The 8,134-nt window shown below is 32.5% G+C and overlaps 3 non-coding genes across 3 annotated transcripts; 1 reads left to right on the forward strand and 2 right to left on the reverse strand.

Annotated features, from left to right (window-relative positions):
• Positions 1-3,205: 3,205 nt before the first annotated feature.
• Trnae-cuc lies at positions 3,206-3,277 on the forward strand. The gene has a single exon. It is a non-coding gene; the product is annotated as a tRNA-Glu (tRNA).
• A 2,926-nt stretch (positions 3,278-6,203) lies between these two features.
• Trnae-cuc lies at positions 6,204-6,275 on the reverse strand. The gene has a single exon. It is a non-coding gene; the product is annotated as a tRNA-Glu (tRNA).
• A 1,470-nt stretch (positions 6,276-7,745) lies between these two features.
• Trnae-cuc lies at positions 7,746-7,817 on the reverse strand. The gene has a single exon. It is a non-coding gene; the product is annotated as a tRNA-Glu (tRNA).
• Between the last annotated feature and the right edge of the window lie 317 nt (positions 7,818-8,134).

Below are 8,134 nucleotides of genomic sequence, written 5' to 3' on the forward strand. Positions count from 1 at the left end.
TTAAGAATATCAATAGCTGATTAGGAGTCTAGATCTTGAAAGGTTAAATAAATTACAAATAAGCGTTTGGTTGTGGAACCCAATTTGAAAGCTGAATGGTACGGTACATCTATGTAGGATACGATAATTATCATTGCTTATCAAATATCGAATATAAAAATTATTTCGCTTATTCGCTGTTTTTTATTGTTGACTTAAAGTAGTACATACTTCAATAATTTAATTGCTTTTTTCAGGATTTCTTTGTTGCACTTTTTTGTTTGTGCCAGGTCCCAAATAGAAAGAAAGAAAGAAGAAAGCACACTTTTATTTGCGACAAGATGACAGTTGGTACAAAATAAAAAGTAAAAATAATAATAAAAAATAAATAAATAACTTAAGTACTATAATAATAATAATAACTTATCATTTACAAAAAAAATAAAAAATAAAATGAACAATAAAAAAAAGGAACGATACAAAAAAAAAATAAAGAAAAAGAACAACTACAATATACGTGACGTGTCCCAAATAGGTATACCATTCCGCAATTCATAGGTGTGAACACCTAATGCTGGTTTTCAATGGTACCCTTTTTTATACCTACTGAAATAAACTACCTTTTCTTAAAAAATGTTGTTAACATTGGCAAACAGTATCACAATATTGAGCATTATTACTTTAATTTATTTAAATTATCTTATTTTTATTCAGATATTTGACAACTAATCTAACAGCCTTAGACCAAAGATATCATCAGGTATGAAATAAATATTAACTATTTCTGAATTATCAATGAGCTGCGAGTCTGTGACATTATGTCGGTTATGCCCTTCTTGTGTTGATATTTGCGTGAGCTAGCTTATCACGCAATTTCCAACCCTATCTTCATTGATATAGAGTGTTGATATTTTGAAGAATAAATCAGTTATAAACTACAAGAATGTACAAGCTGTAATAGGTCGCATTATTTGATAGTGTAGATGATAATGTAATTTAAATCTGTTATACGCAACGGCATTACAGCGATCGTAATTTATTATTACCGATCTCTAAAACCAATATTTGTCGAACTCCATGGTCGAGTGGTGTGTACACAGGTTTTGGTCCCGGGTTCGATTCCCGGCAGAGTCGACGTAGATTACCATTAGTTTTCTATGTTGTCTTGGGTCTGGGTGTTTTACCACAAACATCTGATTTCCATAGCACAAGTGCTTCAGCTACTTACATTGGGATCAGAGTAATGTATGTGATGTTGTCTCATATTCATTCATTCATTCATTCATTTATTCATTTATTTATTTATATAAATAATTCGTCGTATTGACAAAACTACATCTGTCTCTTTTATTTTTAAGGAGTAATACATGTTTACTTCTTTTTAAATTTGCATGAGGCTATGGCGTTTTCAAAGTAGCAAAAAGTTAGTAATTATAATATTTCTAGAGTCAACGTACGAATTAATGCAGCTAAATACATTTTACCATGTGTAATATGAAATTATTCCAGAATACGCTAATACGAGTTTACACTTACAATAATTATTGCTTTGCAAAAGCATTCGACTATTACTGCAAACATAACCGCTTATTATGCAACAAAGGCACCTAAGCGTATTAGAAAAGCCCTTTTATATGCCACGACTTTTGAATATTCTAAAATGATATCATGGTAAAAATTATTTGTACTGATTTTTGTAAATTTTAATGATTATTTCCTCCTTTCCCCTTTCTTTAAGAATTTATTAACACAAGATTAATTTCAATTAAAATTTTCTACCGGTTTGAAATATAACATATAAAATATAATATTAAACTAATTGGCTTGATTATTAACTTCCATATTAATCGATGATTGAGGGTTTAATTCCAGGCAAGCACCGCTGAATGTTCACATACTTAATTCGTGCTTATAATTACTATCATGGTCGGTGAAAGAAAATACTATACACATTGAACGGAAAAGTTATGTCATTTATATATATCAAAAAATAAGAAGGAACAAAACTTGATCCCTGTCGAACACCCCATTTTTAGAACACATAAAATACTTTATACCAATGTATGAATAAGAATAAAAATGGATTTAAAATTAATGAGCTTAAAAAATAATTTATAATAGCATTACCAATATCATCACAGGCGTCTCCTTGATACTGAAATCTATACGTGTATACTCGTACATTCATATTCCGCACGCACGAATGAAATCTACAGCTTCATCTAGATAACGTTGTGTAAAGAAATAACAGGAATTGGTAGTGCTAAAAGTTAAGAAGAACTCACCAACAATGCGCCTAATACCTAAGATTGGACGTAACTCGGTAGCCGTAAAGGCTCTCTTTCTACTATTTATCTTTTTATCCAGTGATGCTACAAGGTCAGCTAGTCTAACGCCATTAATACATTTAGAAAAAAACTCAGTCATGGATCAACCATTAGTCAAATCATATTGGACAATATAAACTCCTACGCCAATGTAACGATAGCCAACTTCTACACCAAACTATACTAGTAGATCGTACGTGTGATCATTAAATATTTTTAATGATGTAAGATGGCGGTTTCAAATGCAAGATAGATTTTACAAGCGATATAAAATCGAACTTCTAGGCTTGTGTGGGCACATTCATATATGTGCGTATATATATAAGACAGTGTGCGAAAGTATATTTATGTTATGTTCGTGTGTTGAAAAAGTGGTAATGTGTTTCGATAAATACATCAATTTTCATGTACAAATTAAGTATTTCAGTATCGTACTGCTTGAAAGACCTTCCGTAGAATTTGTTACAGATATTGAAAGGTGTCTGTCACACCGTATTATACTTAATTGACACGTGTCGTGTGAATTTAATTTTATGTCACGTTGAATATAATCGAGTAAGAAGTTTTATTTATATATTTTAAATCAGAAATTGTTGTACCAGGGTTCCATAAAACGAAACATCTTTATACGTAGGCGTAATTAGCCTCAGACCTAAATCAACATTGGTGTTTATTGTGTACATATTTAAACAGGCTCAATATAAGTTAATCACTTTGTGAAAAGACTGAAAATACTGAAAATGGTATGAAGATATGACGTTTTAATTTTTCTAAGCAGCATAAATTACATTTGACTCTTGTAAAGATTTCAATGATAAATATGTACTTTATTTCACTTCGGCCTTTGTTAAAGTATCTTTTTTTAGTTTCATATTCAAAGATTAGATCATAATACTATATCCGGTATGGTCTAGTGGCTAGGATACCTGGCTCTCACCCAGGAGGCTCGGGTTCGATTCCCGGTACCGGAATTTATTTTGTACTAAAAATGACCACGTTTTCCATTACACATAATATATTTAACAATTTATAAATGCAACATATATTTTTATGCAACTAAAAACAATACTTTATAGTGTTTTGTTTCGGTTTGGTGGTAAGTGAGCCGAATACGGGATAGACCATCTTAGTTCCTAAGTTGGTGATACACTGGCAATGTAAGAGATGGTTAAATTTTTTACCGCACTAACGTCTAAGGGCAGTAAAAAAGTAAAAGTAAAGTAACAGCCTGTAAATTATCCAATGCTGGGCTAAGGCCTCCTCTTTCATAACGGAAAGGCTCTCCATAATGAAAGAGGAGCCCATTCCACCACGCTGTTCCAATACGGGTTGGTGGAGTACACATGTGGCAGAATATCTATAAAATTAGACACATGCACGTTTCCTCACAATATTTTCCTTTACCGAGCACGAGATGAATTAAAAACACAAATTAAGCACATATACATATTTGAGCTTGCCTGGGCTTCAATCGAAAATCATCGGTTAAGATGCGCGCGTTCTAACCACTGGGCCATCTCAGCTATGGCCAGTAGTACCACTAATTCGTCTGTCTAACTGTAAAAGAAAAACTGCCGTCGCTTAGGTCTATGCTGATGGTAAGCTGTAATTTTGGCAACAAAAGTCGCTGTGTCGCTTGGCTTAAGTTCATAGTATCTGGAATTAATGGGATTGATGGGCGTGATTTCTAGCTTTAAGGTTCGTTATATGCCTTAAAGTGTCCCAGCATCTTGAGTCTTTTGATCGGACTCTGAAATCGTTCGATCTTTCTGAAGCGTGAAATCTTGCAGAGTGTCTGCAGTATTTTAACTTTTAAATGATGAATTTTTCATTCAACGCGTCGACTAGTCACGAGACATTATTTAACGTTATAATATTTTTATTAAAAAAATATTAAAGTCTACGTTCGTATCGAGTTGACGAGATAAATTCAATTTATCTTTCGGAAAACGAAAACGTCATTAACCAAAACGTTATGACATTACTTTTAAAAGCGTTTTAAACAATTTAAATAAAAAAAAAATGAAATTACAAAAATTATAAATGCGAAAATATTTTATCCTTTCCAGTCTGATCTTATTTAAATAATCTCCAAATTAAAGATGCCAAATATTATATATATAAATTTACGATTACAATTTTGTAATGACGATGTTGGCCTGACGGATTTCAGCCACTCCAACCAGAAACCAGCCGAGATATATAGAGTATATAGTGCGCAACCACATATGTGGAATATGCTTGTAACATTCTCCACAAAAGGGAGAGTAGTCCTTAATCCAGTAGTGCGAAATTTACAGGCTGTACATGTTATGCGTTTTCAATGACAGTTCCACCCTCAGGATTTGATGGAACGACAAATCTGACTCGACTGGAAAGAGTTTAGAAAGAGTTGACGTACTTCCCGAGGCACGGGAGCGTTTAACCTTTCGTGTACATATGGGAATTTTAGGCCAAAAAATCCAGTAGCTTTTAAACGACCTTACCGGGGTTTTGTATCTAGAATCTGAGGATCTGTGACCTTATATCTAGTTAATAGATAAACAAGACAGATAAATTTTACGACCTCCATGGTTGAGTGGTGTGTACACCGGTTTTCATGGGTACGCCACTCCGAGGTCCCAGGTTCGATTCCCGGCCGAGTCAATGTAGATTATCATTATTTTTCTATGTTGTCTTGGGTCTGGTATTTGTGGTACCGTCGTTACTTCTGATTTTCCATAACACAAGTTCTTTAGCTACTTACATTGGGATCAGAGTAATGTATGTGATGTTATCTCCTATTTATGAATTATATAGTCCTTGTATATTATTATTTATACAATATAAGCTAAAGGAATATATATAAAAAGTATGTATTCATTTTAGTCCAGTTCATCGAAAATCTGACGTAACGATCATGTAAATTGATAAAAGGTACAGGGTTCGTTAAACCCTGAATAATATTTTCAATTTATAATACACTCGTACGTACGTACTTGTATCTGATGTATAAATTTGTTCATCTCTATATCTTCATTAGAAACTTTGTGATGATTCTGTTTCAAGAATGCAAATATCTTATTACATAATTCAGTAGGATTTCTAACATAATTTTTAAGTATCATGTAAAATGAAAGTATGAAGTTTCCATAATTTCTTTCTTAAAAAATACATGTTAAACAAATCTTTGCACAAAATTATCTGGGGTCTGGATATCATTTAATTTTAAAATTGTTTTTAATTGAATATAATGTTTTGTAATATTAAGTGTACAAGGCTTAAGATATCTTTTCAACCGAAATTTCTTTAAAAAGGATGAGGTTATTAATTCGTATGTATTTTTTTTTGTTACTTCATAACTTTTCACTAGGTGAACCGATTTTGATAATAGTTTGCAAACTAGTGATTCCCGTGGGGTCCCATTTAAATTAGGTCCAGTTTTGATGATGCTGATTGCATTATATATGTGCACGATAAATAGTGAATGACTCAAAATTGCGCTAACCAATTTCGATGATTCTTTTTCTGATACCGGCTCCAAATATTTAATTATAACTATATCTTAGTTATATAATCGTAAATCGACTTTAAGTAGTCTAATAATTTTCATTTCATTTTACTTAAGAAGACTCTGAAAAATATATTTAATACGCAATAATTTCTATTACTTTTTAGTGCATTTTTTTTAAATAGTGTTTTGATTTTTCTTTTTGTTAAATTTTTTTATTTATATAACGGCTCTTTGATGAAAATTTAAGATTGTTACTTAACGTCTTCGTTAAATTGCATATTATACTTATTTATACGTCATGCTTAGATTAAACAATATTTAAAGTTCATATGTAAATTGTATTTACCAATTATTATTGAATATTTTTGTTAAAAAAGAAATAAGGATGTTTAGTTTGCAAAACATTCCGGTACCGGGAATCGAACCCGAGCCTCCTGGGTGAGAGCCAGGTATCCTAGCCACTAGACCATACCGGATATATTTATAGCTGCTAATTTATGAATCCAAATCTTACAAACGCTAGCTTGTCCTGTCCTGTGAAGACCTGCTGATGTTCAGTAACAAAGCAAAATATATAAAACCAAATGTGGTAAAGTCAAATGTAAAAACATGACACGTGCAACTTCGAACTCGTTTATATTGTCAAACTAAATTAAAAGAAAATATACTGAAGTTATAGTATACGTTCGGTTTATTATTTATATAGATTTTTTGTTAGTGGTAATTTTTACAATAAATAGTATCAGGTGACTATAATCAGATGAAATAAATCACCAATTTGCATTCATAAGACGTCTGTCAATTAAACTAGGAACGCCATTTTAACTAATCTCTCGAAACTCATCATTTGTCATCATATCCACTTATAAGCACACTAGCTGCCACAATCAGTATTGGCATACTTCGCATTGATTTCACGAGTGCCTTTAAATTTTGCAGCCAATTGGATGGTAAAGCTAAATTGGTTTCAGAAACACTTCACACACACACACACAGTCGAGATAGTGCTTCATATTGGCTCATCAGCTTACAAGGCAAAAATTGAAGTGAAGTACTGCTCTACACTCTGTTGGAGCCGGTACCGGTTTCGTCCATTTGAATCATGGAGCATACAACGATGAGCTCTTTCGGACCATCTACATTGTTTAACTCAGTCTAGAGATACTGGATTTCTCTGCATCCTTTTTCGCTTTTTTCTCTGGGAATACCGATTAATTGTTAACATCGTAGGCTTCTAAATGTCTTCATCGAACATAACATAAGAATTTCAACTTAACAACTCTGTGGAATCAACGTTAAGCAGCCTTTTTTCCGAACCGATATAGCCTGGGAACCTTCAAGGAAACAGAATCAAAATATATTTCCTATTCATTCTATTAAATGAATATCATCAAGTGTTAATTTTTAACATATTTACTATCCTATGTTGAGTCTTTATTGCCTTATCCTTTTTTTTACATAAGTTGCATGGTAATTGATAAAAAGTATTGTGAGGTTATTAAAGATGTTTTCTCAAGAAAGATTTACTAAAAGATATGTATTATGTGCTTAGTGCAAAGGAATGTTGACTTATGTCTGAGACTAATTACGTCTACGTGTGACAACACTTCGTTTGATATGCTAGCCTGGTACGAAATTTACTAAGATTTTTTTATTTTCCAAACAAAGTACCACCACCGTTTTTGACTCATTTTGCCGGCATTAATTACCATTACAGCATAGTTTTTGTGAAAAGATAAAAGACTATATATCTTTTTTTTTATGGTTCTTATTTTTATAAATGTAATAAATGTAAGTTTTAATTTTTGAGTACAAATTACACTTTTTTAATGAGAAAGAACCTTTTAAAAAATATTAATTATTATATAGTGAGGTACTCAGATGTACCTGAGACAATTTAATCAAACACGAAAATAAAAAAAGAGATGAGCAAAAACTCGTTATCATTCCGGTACCGGGAATCGAACCCGAGCCTCCTGGGTGAGAGCCAGGTATCCTAGCCACTAGACCATACCGGACATACTAAGGGGTGCTAATTTTTGAAGTTTATGGTACATATTAGTTGTAACCCGCGTGTAGGAGTAGTTCAAGCCTTGGTCACAAAAAAGTACTCCTTATACTTCCTTGGAATTTCCAAGGAAATATAAAGTTTGCCTCATACAAAATTTTATCAAACTAATTTTAGTGATCAGAAAGATCCACATACATTCTTGGTGGTAGGGCTTTGTGCAAGCCCGCCTTGGTAGGTACCACCCACTCATCAGATATTCTACCGCTAAGCAACAGTACGCAGTATTGTTGTGTTCCGGTTTGAAAGGTGAGTGAGCCAGTGTAA

The sequence above is a fragment of the Vanessa cardui genome, chromosome 22, assembly GCF_905220365.1.
Source record: "Vanessa cardui chromosome 22, ilVanCard2.1, whole genome shotgun sequence".
NCBI classification, from domain to species: Eukaryota; Metazoa; Arthropoda; class Insecta; order Lepidoptera; family Nymphalidae; genus Vanessa; species Vanessa cardui.